Source organism: Pecten maximus, chromosome 8 (assembly GCF_902652985.1).
Source record: "Pecten maximus chromosome 8, xPecMax1.1, whole genome shotgun sequence".
NCBI classification, from domain to species: domain Eukaryota; kingdom Metazoa; phylum Mollusca; class Bivalvia; order Pectinida; family Pectinidae; genus Pecten; species Pecten maximus.
Window position 1 is genome coordinate 19650844 of NC_047022.1, and position 12732 is coordinate 19663575.

The 12732-nt window shown below is 35.1% G+C and overlaps 1 protein-coding gene across 1 annotated transcript in view; it reads right to left on the minus strand.

The window, feature by feature from the left end:
• LOC117332182 overlaps window positions 1-12732 on the minus strand; it is a 91681-nt gene that overhangs the window by 56155 nt on the left and 22794 nt on the right. The gene's annotated exons all lie outside the window — the stretch shown is intronic.

Below are 12732 nucleotides of genomic sequence, written 5' to 3' on the forward strand. Positions count from 1 at the left end.
CAGGCAATCACCATCAGTGTCTAGCCGACTTTACCATCAGAGAGGGCCAACGACAGTATGTTTACATAATGTAAACTAAGATCTTGTGTATTCCATGGCAAGCTTGGATATTTTCAGCCAAATTCACTTCTATGAACTTTTTCTTGAAAATAGGTTGTATATTTAATTTGTAATTGTGGCAGCTGGATAACATGATTTATCCTGTAATGAGCACAGGGTGTCAACACACATTTTGACTCTGTGTATATTGATACGGAGGCTTTTAGCAGGATAGTTCAACATTTGTTAGTATCTTTACAGAATTATATTAAATGCAAACTTAATTTATTCTACAAAAATTGTGAAACAAGTCATAGCAAATTATATTGATCATGCTTAGTTGGCCCGGTGAGAGAGGCACAAGGGGTCTTACTATGGGAGGAAACCGGAGTACCCGGAAAACCAACATCACAGACCCCATACCTTTTCACGTCTGATTGGGGAAATGAGCCCCGACCGCCTATACAATATAGCTAGGTGAAAGGAAAGTGTGTCACATACGTGTCACCTGACAAACCCTGAATATATATATATATATTAACTGAAATGGATCCGGGCTTATTACCAGGCATGGGCTTATTGTTGGATAAATGATAAAGAGACTTGACTGTATATGTAACATAAGTTAAACAACAATAACATAGAGTACTACTTTACCAGAACCATCTACAAGCACCATATACAAACAAAGCAGGTCACAAAGTTTAAGAGGTTCAAACTTCAAATTAAAATATGTAAGACATTTATGTTAGCATCAACTTATCACATTTATGTTGGAGTTTTTTTAAACAGTCAATGGATTTTTTTTTGTGTGGTTATAATTCAAGTGTAAATATTAGCATCGATTTTAGAGTACAATATATTGAGCTACATCCTCTAAAAACAGTCATCTATTCTTGTGCACCTTTCAAAGCGGTCATCATTTTTTTTACGTACTTTTTTAAAAATAGATCATCAATTCTTGTGTATAAAGTACAAATTGGTCATCAATTCATGAATGAGTATCTTTCAAATGGATAATTTTAGGTCAATAGGTCAATTAGTGCTTTCAAGAGGATCATTGATATATACCAATGCAAGTACGGTCTGCATTATCATTCACAAAAAAATGCTTTTGCTCTTGAATTCATTGAAACATATATCAGAATATGTCAGCATAGTTATTCCTTATCCAACAGATATCTGAGAACGCTATAAGTTTTTCACATAATTGATATGGCAGACTAAGCCTACACGGCAATATACATAAACAATTCACAGCTGCAGATATGAATCCATCAGTTCTGCGCAATAAAATGACAAAAAATGCAAGTGTCCATTCGAATGAAATGTATCATATACGTTTTGTGTAGATATATACATCAACATGTCAACAAACAGCCTCTTATTCCAGTGAATATAATTACACACAATACAATGTATCCACACCAAACTAGTAGTATAGTTTATGACTTTATGGAGCTAATTGATTTCACCAGTTATCAATTATATCATGTTGTTAATGACTTACAAAAATTAAACACTTGAAAATTTTATCTGAAATTAATTCTTAAAGACTATTTAAAGATTTCTGGAATCCAAGTGTCATATTAAGAAAGTCATTTGTTTGTTTGTTTTGTACTGTTCACTAAAATTATATGTGTTTGAACCTGACCAGATATGGCTGACTGAACCTCACAGCCAGTCATGGCTGATTGAACCTCACAGCCAGTCACGGCTGATTGAACTTCATGCACTGCCAATCATGGCTGATTGACTAACATATATTTATTCACACCAGTATATAAAATATATTATATTAAATATAAGTACCATAACTATGTCAGAAAACAATTTTACATTTTCTACAAATGGTCACAAAGTCCGACAACTAATTGTATAAATGCCAAACACTAAGACATGGCCACACTAATCTAACAATGACCTAGACTATGTTTGGAAATATCACCATAAACAAGACAACATCAAATCTATCATCTTGTCTATTTTTAGCCTCAAGATAATCATTTTTGTAATGACAGATATACTCCCATAGTATGACAAATATAAGGAACATCAATTGCAAATGAGCTTCTATTATAGACATTCAGTTTTGAACAAGTGATGCATCCTATCATTGTGACATTTACTACATTTAAGCTCTGATTATAAGCTATTGATTGCATCCTTGGGATGTTTATCATATCTAAGATTAACATTATAAGCTAGCGTAGTGATCACATCCTTGGGACGCTTACAACATTAAATTCTTTATTATGTATTATGAACAAGTGATCGCATCCCTGGGATATTTACCACATTTAAGCTTTTATTATACTTGGGACATTTACTACATTTCAGTCTTATAAAATCTGTCAAATCTACATTGAATGCATGTGGCATAATGATGTGATATATATTTATTTATGTACAAACTGGGGTGCTCCAAATGCTCTATACATCAAATCATAATATGAAATGCTGACACCAGACCTCCCAGTAAATTCTGTTTCTGGAGATAAGGGCCAGCACCTGGAGAAATCCACCAACAGAACTTTTATCAAAATAGAGGGGCACAGCAAGAGAAGACCTGGCAAAATACTCTCTCTTCTGGGTCCCACTTACAGAGCCTGAAGGGTTGATCAGTGGGACAAATGGGACTCCGACAGGGGCACAGCAAGAGAAGACCTGGCAAATTAACTCTCTCTTCTGGGTCCCACTTACAGAGCCTGAAGGGGTTTAGACAGATCAGTGGGACAAATGGGACTCTGACAGGGGCACAGCCAAATGGACAAGGACTCGATTCCTCTAAGGCCCAGATCACTGCCTGGGATCAGGGGTTGAGACTGAGAAGGCCTTGTTTTAGAAGAGTGAATGTGGAAGGAAATTTTGGGGCATACTGTAAACTGTAAATTTTTGGTATTTGGCTTTAATAACAAATTCTATCAACTGGGAGTTGGACTCAAAATGCATCCCAAAGAGCCGCCAGAAAAAAACATGGCAGCAGTGTTATTATTTTTAAAATTCATCTTTTCAATGTTGTCATATAGGCCCTCCTGGTAATAGATGCCTGTTTGACAAGTCTGAAGATACAAACAATATAGTACAATATTCTTCTCCGAGACATCAAACATTTGACAGAAATATACACTTGACCCTTAATGAACAATGAAATAGTACAGAATGTTGTAAATTAGACTTAATATAATAGTCCAGATATTCCCTGTCTACCAGAATGACATCAATAATTATAAACACAAACTACTTCAATACTTGTTATTATCTATAGGATTACCTACACACTTAATATATTTCTATATATATATATGTCCTTTTACTGGCCATGCTAAATATAGTAAGTGGCCTTGACCTTAAACCGTCAAGTTCATTCACTTGAACAAACTAAAATGGTAGCAATTAATTTACTACAGCATGCATGCTACTGGCCCAATATCAGGTTCATAGGCTCCTGGTTATTGAGAAGTTGTTTAAAGATTTTAGCATATTTGACCCCTGTAACATTGAATATAGGTCAAAGTCATCCATTTGAACAAACTAATGGTAGCCCTTCATTAGCAACATGCCAGTACAGGCTCAATAGCAGGTCTCTTCATTGGCCTCTTGAATCTTAAGAAGTCATTTGAATGAATTAAGGTTGACATGGATGAACAATGGATTACAGAGCCGCCTCACAGCTTAAGATCTTTTCTAAAAACTCTGAAACTCGACCTTGTCCGAAATATTACTGTCCTTCATCATTGTGTGAAGTTTGATCAAAATCCCTCATGGAATGAAGCTTCCTCAGGCTAATCTAAGGATGATAATATATATAGTCACACATCCACTATCATACAATACCTCAGACTTTCCTCAAAACATAAGCCATGGATAATGGTCAGGAGACCAGAGTTGTCCCACAACAACAGATAAATCAGGTGAAGGATGAGTCACAATGCATCTCTATTTACTTGTCAACCTGTCCAGACCTATCACCACGGTAACACTCCATCACCCAATCAGGCATGGCAACAGATAATTAGACTGCATGGTGGTGACCTTACCTGTGATTATTGGGTGTTAAACAATACACAGGTGTACATATCACTGTACTGTCATAGGCACTTAGGACCTGACATCATGTATATCACAGCCTTGTGATTATGTGTTGTTGCAGTTAGGGCTTAATATCTAGTATATCGTGACCATTCATCTCAATAGTGTGGGTCATACTTTCTGTTCTTTTATCTATTTCAAGAAAGCACCACTTTAAGAAATGAAAGCAACATCAATTTATATTACATGCAAGATCATAATTCATTGTTGTGATATCATGGTAAACCAGACTGATTAATCCAAATGTTTTTTGTTTACCTAGCCACCAAGCCCCTTGAAACTTAATTCTTGGAGAAGAAGAAGAAGAAGAAGAAGAAGAAGAAGAAGGAGGAGGAGGAGGAGGAGGAGGAGGAGGAGGAGGAGGAGCCAATACATACTATGTCATATGACGTTAAGAAGAAGAAGAAGAAGAAGAAGAAGAAGAGGAGGAGGAGGAGGAGGAGGAGGAGGAGGAGCCAATACATACTATGTCATATGACGTTAACCGACTTACTCTTATTACTCCTGATTAACAGACAATTCATAATGCTGCTTGCATACATATCTTCATAACTACACCATCACAGCAAACATGGAAGACAATTACCGTAAATATTCGCGTATAGTGCGCACTTTTTTTCAAAAATTGACAAGTGAAAAAGACCACTGCGCACTATACGCAAGTACAAGCCTTTTCCCAGTCAGAATGAATGTGATTTGACTGAGATTTGTGATCGTTTCCTTTCACAGCAGGATTGATTTAATACTTATATATATATATATTACATATATAAAGCATTTAGAAAGTAATAGTTAACAAATAATCAAAGAAATGAATAGTTATTTTGATGTTTAATTCCTTGAAATTGTGTATTTATCAGCAATTACGTGGATTTATCTAAGTCGATCGTGAGCCACACGTTCCGTACACATACGATCTCACTTGAGCATGTTCCCGTATTCAAGTCCAAAACGATGTATAACATCTCAACTAACATCAAACAAAACTTGAAATGATATAGCAGTACTTAGTTATTTCATACATCTAAATTAATCATCTTATTAATCCAGAGTGCTGCCAGAAACTGATAACGTTCAACTTGTTTATTTACGGAAGCTGTAACAGCACGCACGCGCAATAAGGCAAGGGTAACACTAATGCCTTGATCTCATGCGGCAGTCACTGACCAACTGGCCATATAAAATACGATCTGACTGAAAACTTCCGGGGTACTCTTATTTATTGTCTGCACTGTAGATTTATCCATTACACATGTTAATTCATTGACATAAAAGTTGTGACCAGCACGACGACAGCAGACTTGTTTCCGTACTGTATACAAAATGGCGGCCTGTGTTACATTACATTACGTAGCAGTCAGCTTACTAGTCAATCTTGTTATAATTGAGCTTAATTAGCTTTGTATGTTCGTGGACAGACAACACAAGAGATCATACCTGCGTGAAAATCACAAGGTAATTGAGGGTAGGATTAATTATTTTGTTTGTACAACAGCGTAGATGGGACCGCTACAATTTGCAAGCTGACTAGGCCTGTCGCGGTATAATGTAAACAACCTGTCAATCCAATGTGTCAAATCTGACCGGTGATTCCAATTAAATGTGGTAAATAAGCTTTCATAAGTTACAAATTCCTATCATCTCATGCTTTAGAATTCATCTAGATTTCTACCGCTCAGTTGAATATTGAAAAAAACAATTGTTAATTTAATAATTTTTTTTGAAAATGAACCTCAAAAACGTACCTGCGCACTATACGCGAGTGCGCACTATACCCGAATATTTACGGTAAACATCTAATGCAAACAATATTAATGTAATCCAGGTATTGTGACGTCATCCTCAGTTTAGAAGGTCAGCATTTGCAACCTGTCACAACCTGACTGAGAAATTCTGTACAGCTAAAATGGGACACAAATAACTAGGTATATAGTGGGAAAATTTTAACAGCTAATTCTTACACGAATCTGATCCATAGACAGAGGCTTGCCTTCACATCAATTTTCTCACAATTATAGCTACTTAGAAATAAATTAATTCCAGTTTGAATAAACATTAATCTATCTCATCCAAAAAAACATAGGATTGATTTGGGGTACATGCAGGGATTTTCCCATTTACCTAACCCATGTGAGAATGAGTTATCTTTCCCTATAGCAACAAATGGCTCACCCTGTCTAGTAATGTAAATATAAGTATTCTTTACATAAAGTTCTAAGTTCCGGGCCATTCCCTATCTTATCTCGCAACTTAAATGATCTTTTCCTGGCAGTTTCCTGGCTAACTACCATTAATTTTGTCACTGTTCACAACCCTCCCTCACATTAACCCTACATAATTATACCATAGATAGATAGGTAATATGATTACATAATGATCTGCTGTTTTTTCTCACACATTTGTTGTAGAATTTGTTAAATCAATATCCTACTTTCAGCGTTACATAATGAAATGATAAATATACATGTACATATAAAGGACCAAAGCTAGGAAAACAAAGAAAACATCAAACTGAATTAATTTATTTTTTGGTCTTTCAAAAGTTGGTCTGGAGACTGCATGATGTGATAACGGATAAAGCATATATGTATGGCGCCTACGAGTTCCTTCTTAATTATATATGTATTACATGTACTGTATTTATCCATCACGCTTACATCTGTAGCAAAACACACAGCAAACAAAACATAATTTTATTTTGTAGTTCAGTAATAAGCCTCCCCACACCGATATTGCTAAGAAATGTTGTCCCATATTTTGGTCCTAATGTCATATAAGTCCTGACTCTTGGACTCGGTGTCAAAGCGCTGGTCACCTGGACTAAAAATATTACAGGATAAATACAGTAGTTACTCAACTGTTTGTTGAATGTCTGCTGATAAACTGATGTAAAAATACAGATTATGTTGACTGTCCCCAGTAACCTTGTATACATACATGTAAAGTGCTCAACACAAACGATATATATTAAGACTTGCACAGGTCAATATTGTTACATCCTCAAGCCAATCCACTTATTAGCGATCAAAGACATGCAAGTAAGGTCTGTACACATTAGGATTTACCGCAGTCACCCTAGAATGACAGTGTGCAGTTTATAATACTTGTATGTTTGGCGTTTAGATGTATCATGACAGATCCGTTTCTAATTAGTTGTTCCCACACAGCATTGGTCAAAATACCTTTTACAAGTTGTTTCTATGGTTTCATTTTGTATGAAACTCTAAAAAATAATGTCCATAAGACAATTAAAAGACATGAATACACACACATTGCTACAAATAATCATTGTTTGAAAATTTTCTATAAATAGTACCAAATTATTACCTTAATAATTGACTTTGAAACTCTGAAACATATATGAACCCATTTGAGGTATTGATGCAAATCAAATACATTGATATCACTTGCAATAAACTTGTAGAGTAAGTGATATTTAATACTGAATTGGATTGATAATTTTCAATTTAACTCTAAAAAGTAACTTTGACCTTGACTGTCAATTAACCCCGAAACATGGTTTAAAGCAGATTTCTTATGTGTACAACATCGCTAAGTTGGCTGTTGGCTGTAATGTTAATTTTGATATTTCATCATAGAAAACACACTACAAATTGGGATTTCAAGACTTGTTTTATACAGCTGCTCTCATCCCTGTAGTTAACTAGCCTACCTTTATTCTTATTTAGTCTGACCTGATCTGATATACATGCAACATTTGGATGAGTTACAGAAATCTAACATACATGCAGGGTTATCTATACTCTGACACCTGAGGGATACGAAACATTTCAAAAGTTGGAGCCAAAACCTCAGATTAGATTCTACAATTTCCTGGGGTAAACAAACGTTCATTAGAGTATCATGTATCAAAAACATTTTTTATGAAAAAACAAAAAAGATTAACTGAATCTTTTACCTGTTATTTTACCCCTGGAAATATAATAGTAACAATTAAACTAGGCCTTCTGAGTTCCTACAGAAAATTCTTAAATTTTCTAATTGGAAATCAAGAAACAACATTAATCATAAAAACATGAAATTCAAACTTGTCCGAGATATCACAAAATTTATCATAGTTTGAAGTTTGATCAAAATCCCTCATGGAATGAAGCTGTTAGATTTCTGACATAATCTTTGCCATTACATACATATGGACATACTCACACCATGGATGGAGACTAATAGTTCCCCCATGGTTTATTTTGTTTAACGTGCTATTAACAACCAGGGTCATTTAAAGGACGTGCCTGGTTTTGAAGGTGAATACCCAGAAAAAACCACAGACCTACATATATGGTCAGTACCAGGCAACTGCCCCACTTGGGTTTCAAACTTAATGCAACCAGACCATCAGTAGGGAACTAATGATTTTAAGGCAAATATTCCTAAACTTAAGAAAATCATACCCTATTAAGTGTAAAACATTTTCTTAAATCAAGATGAGAAATCAGTGCTTCTACTGCACTATTTAAAATTGGATCCAAATTTATATCCAGGTTATTATTCCCAAATATGTATATTTTACCCAATGAGGTAATCTAAATTCCAAATCTTCAAAGGTATTTTGTCAGCGAAGACACACATGAAACAGAAAGTTCTATCAATGTTCCCCATTATCCCTCTAATGTTACCATTTTACTGGGAAAAAAATTCTCATTTGGCAATTTATAACTTTGCAAAATAACTGGAAATGAGACTTTAGAAATGTCCTAACACCAGTATTATCCTTATATCTCAACAAACAATACAGACACTTTTCAATTCAAATTAAAAAAAATATCAGCTTTTACTGTATAAAAGGAAGGAATATGATAAATGAACCATGTCAGGCTGACGTAATAATAATTGATTAATAAAACCTGACCTACCTGTCGATATCTGTGTTTACCACAACAGCAGGAACACTTTTTTGACACCTTGTTACCCATAATTTCGTGAGAAAAGTTCGAAAGTCCAGACTCATTTCACTATCGCTCAAATGGTGGAGTGAAACTTTCTAGTTTGCCAAATTTTGGATGTGTGTAGTGTGTAACTTGCTATGGAATGCAGTAATCCAGTAAGAATCTCCTAAACACTTACTGTTGAAGGGATAAAGTTTCATTCTAAGGCTGAGTCAAATTTCAGCTGTTTTGGATCCTGTAATGCCTCACTCCCTTTCCAAAAGGCCACAGTGTCTTTGATGCACTGTATCATAGCACTACATATCAGAAAGACTACTCTTTGCCACTTGAAAGTATTGACAGCTTCCAATTATTTTCAAATATAACACTAATAAAACTTTTCTTCGTCAATATTCTGAAAATATTTGCAGCAAAATTGACAGATTTTCAAAAAAAAAAAAAAAAAGTAAAAATTCAACACATGTAAAATCTGGTTAAACAATAAGTCAAACTTTTAGATATTTTAAAGATTTCTGAAGCTAAGAAGTCATGTTGATTGTGGAGATTATCAGGGGGAGGAGGGAACTGATAATGATATACACATGTACTACTAGCTATACATCATCAACTAATTGACACACTCAGCCTCCATTATCATAACACAGATTTATCAAACTGTTGCAAACCTGTTTGTTTTGTCATTAAGAAAGGGTACCATCTGATATTCAATTTAACTGCTTCAATACCTAAGAACATCATGTCCACTTCCCATGTCTCAAGGGAGGGAAGGATAGCTAGCAATGAGTCAGATTTCTGTGTTAATTTTTCTTGTACACCATGATTATTAGTAAATTCTGGTAAACAAATCTTCAAAGAAATACAAAGTTGTCCCAGTATGTTAGGGGGATTACCAGACTGAGAACAGCCATCCAATGAATGTGTTTTTTTTTTTTTGAAATTGAAAAAAAACTTAAGAATGTTTGAGCTCATTATTTTGTAAAATATCTAACTACACTGCTGTAGAAGACACACTGATTAAATAGTAGTAACCTTTAGCAGTGGTTAACAAACATTCATTTCCAGGAGCTTTGAATCTGATTACTGTACAATTAAGATAATGGGGCAAGTACATCAGGATATTTGACTTTTAGGTGTAGACCTACATTAATGGTGTATTCCACACATGTCAATTTTGGGGGTCTTAATCTATATGGGTCTGATGGAATTTTCTAATTTCTCTACTGTCAATACTTAAATGACACTTTCCTGCCATTCACTGGCGATTTGTGTTATGAGTAATCTCCCTTGCCTGTGATTAGTGTCAGAGTAACCTCCCTTTGCCTGTGATTAGTAACAGAGTAACCTCCCTTTATAGTCTGTGATTTGTATAAGAGTAACCTCCCTTTGCCTGTGATAAGTGTCAGAGTAACTTCCCTTTAAATTCTGTGATTTTAAGAGTTACCTCCCTTAGCTTGTGATAAATGTAAGAGTAACTTCCCTTAGTTTGTGTTAAGTGTCAGAGTAACCTCCCTTTGCCTGTAATCAGTGTCAGAGTAACCTCCCTTTGCCTGTTATTAGTGTCAGAGTAACCTTCCTTGGCTTGTGTTAAGTGTCAGAGTAACCTCTCTTTGCCTGTGATCAGTGTCAGAGTAACTTCCCTCTGTCTGTTATAAGTGTCAGAGTAACCTCCCTTGGCTTGTGTCAGAATAACCTCCCTTTGCCTGTGATCAGTGTTAGAGTAACATCCCTTAGTCTGTGATATGGCATATGATTTTTGTTTAAGAGTGATATTGTCTATAAAATTAAAAGATCAATGAATATTTCCTCACAGCAGAGAGCTGTAGAAGGTAGAAGTCAGACTCATATATAAAGACCACCTAGACATTGTTAATCTTATATATTTGATATCTTATACCATATGTATGATATTAAGTAGCTTACAACAGGAATTTTCTAACATATATGGTATATATGCAAACAATGAAAATTGTATCATGCAGCTGTTGTGTGACCTTCTAGGGGTGACATCAGTGATGTAAGTGGCATATTGAGTGAAGAAATCTATCTGATCATAAAAAAAAACCAATGCTAGTTTGGAGGTGGAAATCCACGGCAGCAAATTGTATTTTTACAAAAAGGAAGAAATATTTTCTACAGAAAGATCAAAAGTTCCCATGAACACAATATTAACCTTTTTTAATCCCCAGAAGGGTTAAATGTGGCATTTCAAATTTGAGTCTTTTATGATGTAATTCGGCAAGCTAGTTCATTGATCCACAATTTTCCTCCCAGCCATCAGACAAAGCACAAGTCATTGTGACATACCAAACCACCAGTAATGTGTAAGGTTGTCTGTCCATGGGGGAGTTTCTTGAGGTTTTCATCTTAATATCATTTCTAGTGCAACAAATTTTAAACAAGATTATTGCAGATGAGCTTGCATGAACACCCCAAACAGTGATGCCTTGATCATGATGAGTCATAACCTCTTGAAAAGTATTGCTGTATGAACCCATAACACAACAATTCAGTGTTGATCAATTCGAGCAGCTACAGGCTGATGAAAATTTTATGTAGAAATAACAGTTTTAAAGCCTCTGAAATAAAAATGTATAAAAAAACATCTGCAATATATATATATAGTTTGTATATTAAAGTTTTTTTTCTTTGGTGAGCATCTGCACAATTACATTGTTTGTTTAATCCTAGATACTCAGCAAGATTAAGGTCCTTATACATTATGTAATGAAGAATTTCTTCTTGGTCTGAAGTACTAATACACAAAGGCTTTATAAGCTTCAAGAAAACTTAATACCAAAAGAATAATTTGGATTGAAAATAAAGAATGAAGTGTAGTAAGGGGCGATAACGGAGTTATTGTTCCTTACGGAACGTAATGTATTACGAGCTAATTCGCCTATTTTGCCGGATATAATAGCGATTTGAGGACAGAAAAATTGGCTCATACAATTCGGTTGATACTTTGAACGATTGTAAAACTCGGCTCGATCTAGGTCTGGATGTATCTGGTATCCCTGTGGGAAATCGTATTTATGAGATATTTTGGGTCAAACATGCCAAAATCGTCATTTTGACCGGTAGCTTCTGTTTAACCGGTCCTTAAAAATCAGCGCTTTAATGAAAAATTCTGAAACTCAAAACATAACAAGTAGAGAGGATTCTAAAGAAAATGGAATCTTTAGTTTTTTCTATATCTTTAATAGAACGGCCACAATAGGGTTTTGAAAAAGGGTTGTATTTTATCGAGAGTTGGCGGATGTTACGTCACCAGTGACGTAACCAAGTATGTGTGGAATGTAGTGTATTGAAGGCCGGAACGTAATGTACATGCGGCTAATTCAGACCACTTTGCCGGAGCTAACTGAAAAGCGACTCTATACATTTTGATAAAACTTTCCACACTTATAAAACTCTGTGTGATCTACATGTATGTCCAGGCATATCCCGTATATCTGGGAATAATCTAGTTATGGAGATATTTTTGGTACAAACACGCCAAAATCGACACTTTGACTGCTGGTTTCTGCACAACTCGGCCTAGAGAACTAACGCATAAAGCCATCTTATTGAAACTCCACACATCACAAGAACATGTAATTCCAAAGAAAACAGTATCTTTAGTTTTTCTATATCTATCACAGAACGGTCACAATAGGATTTTAAACATAGGTACTATGTACCGCGACGTCACACATTC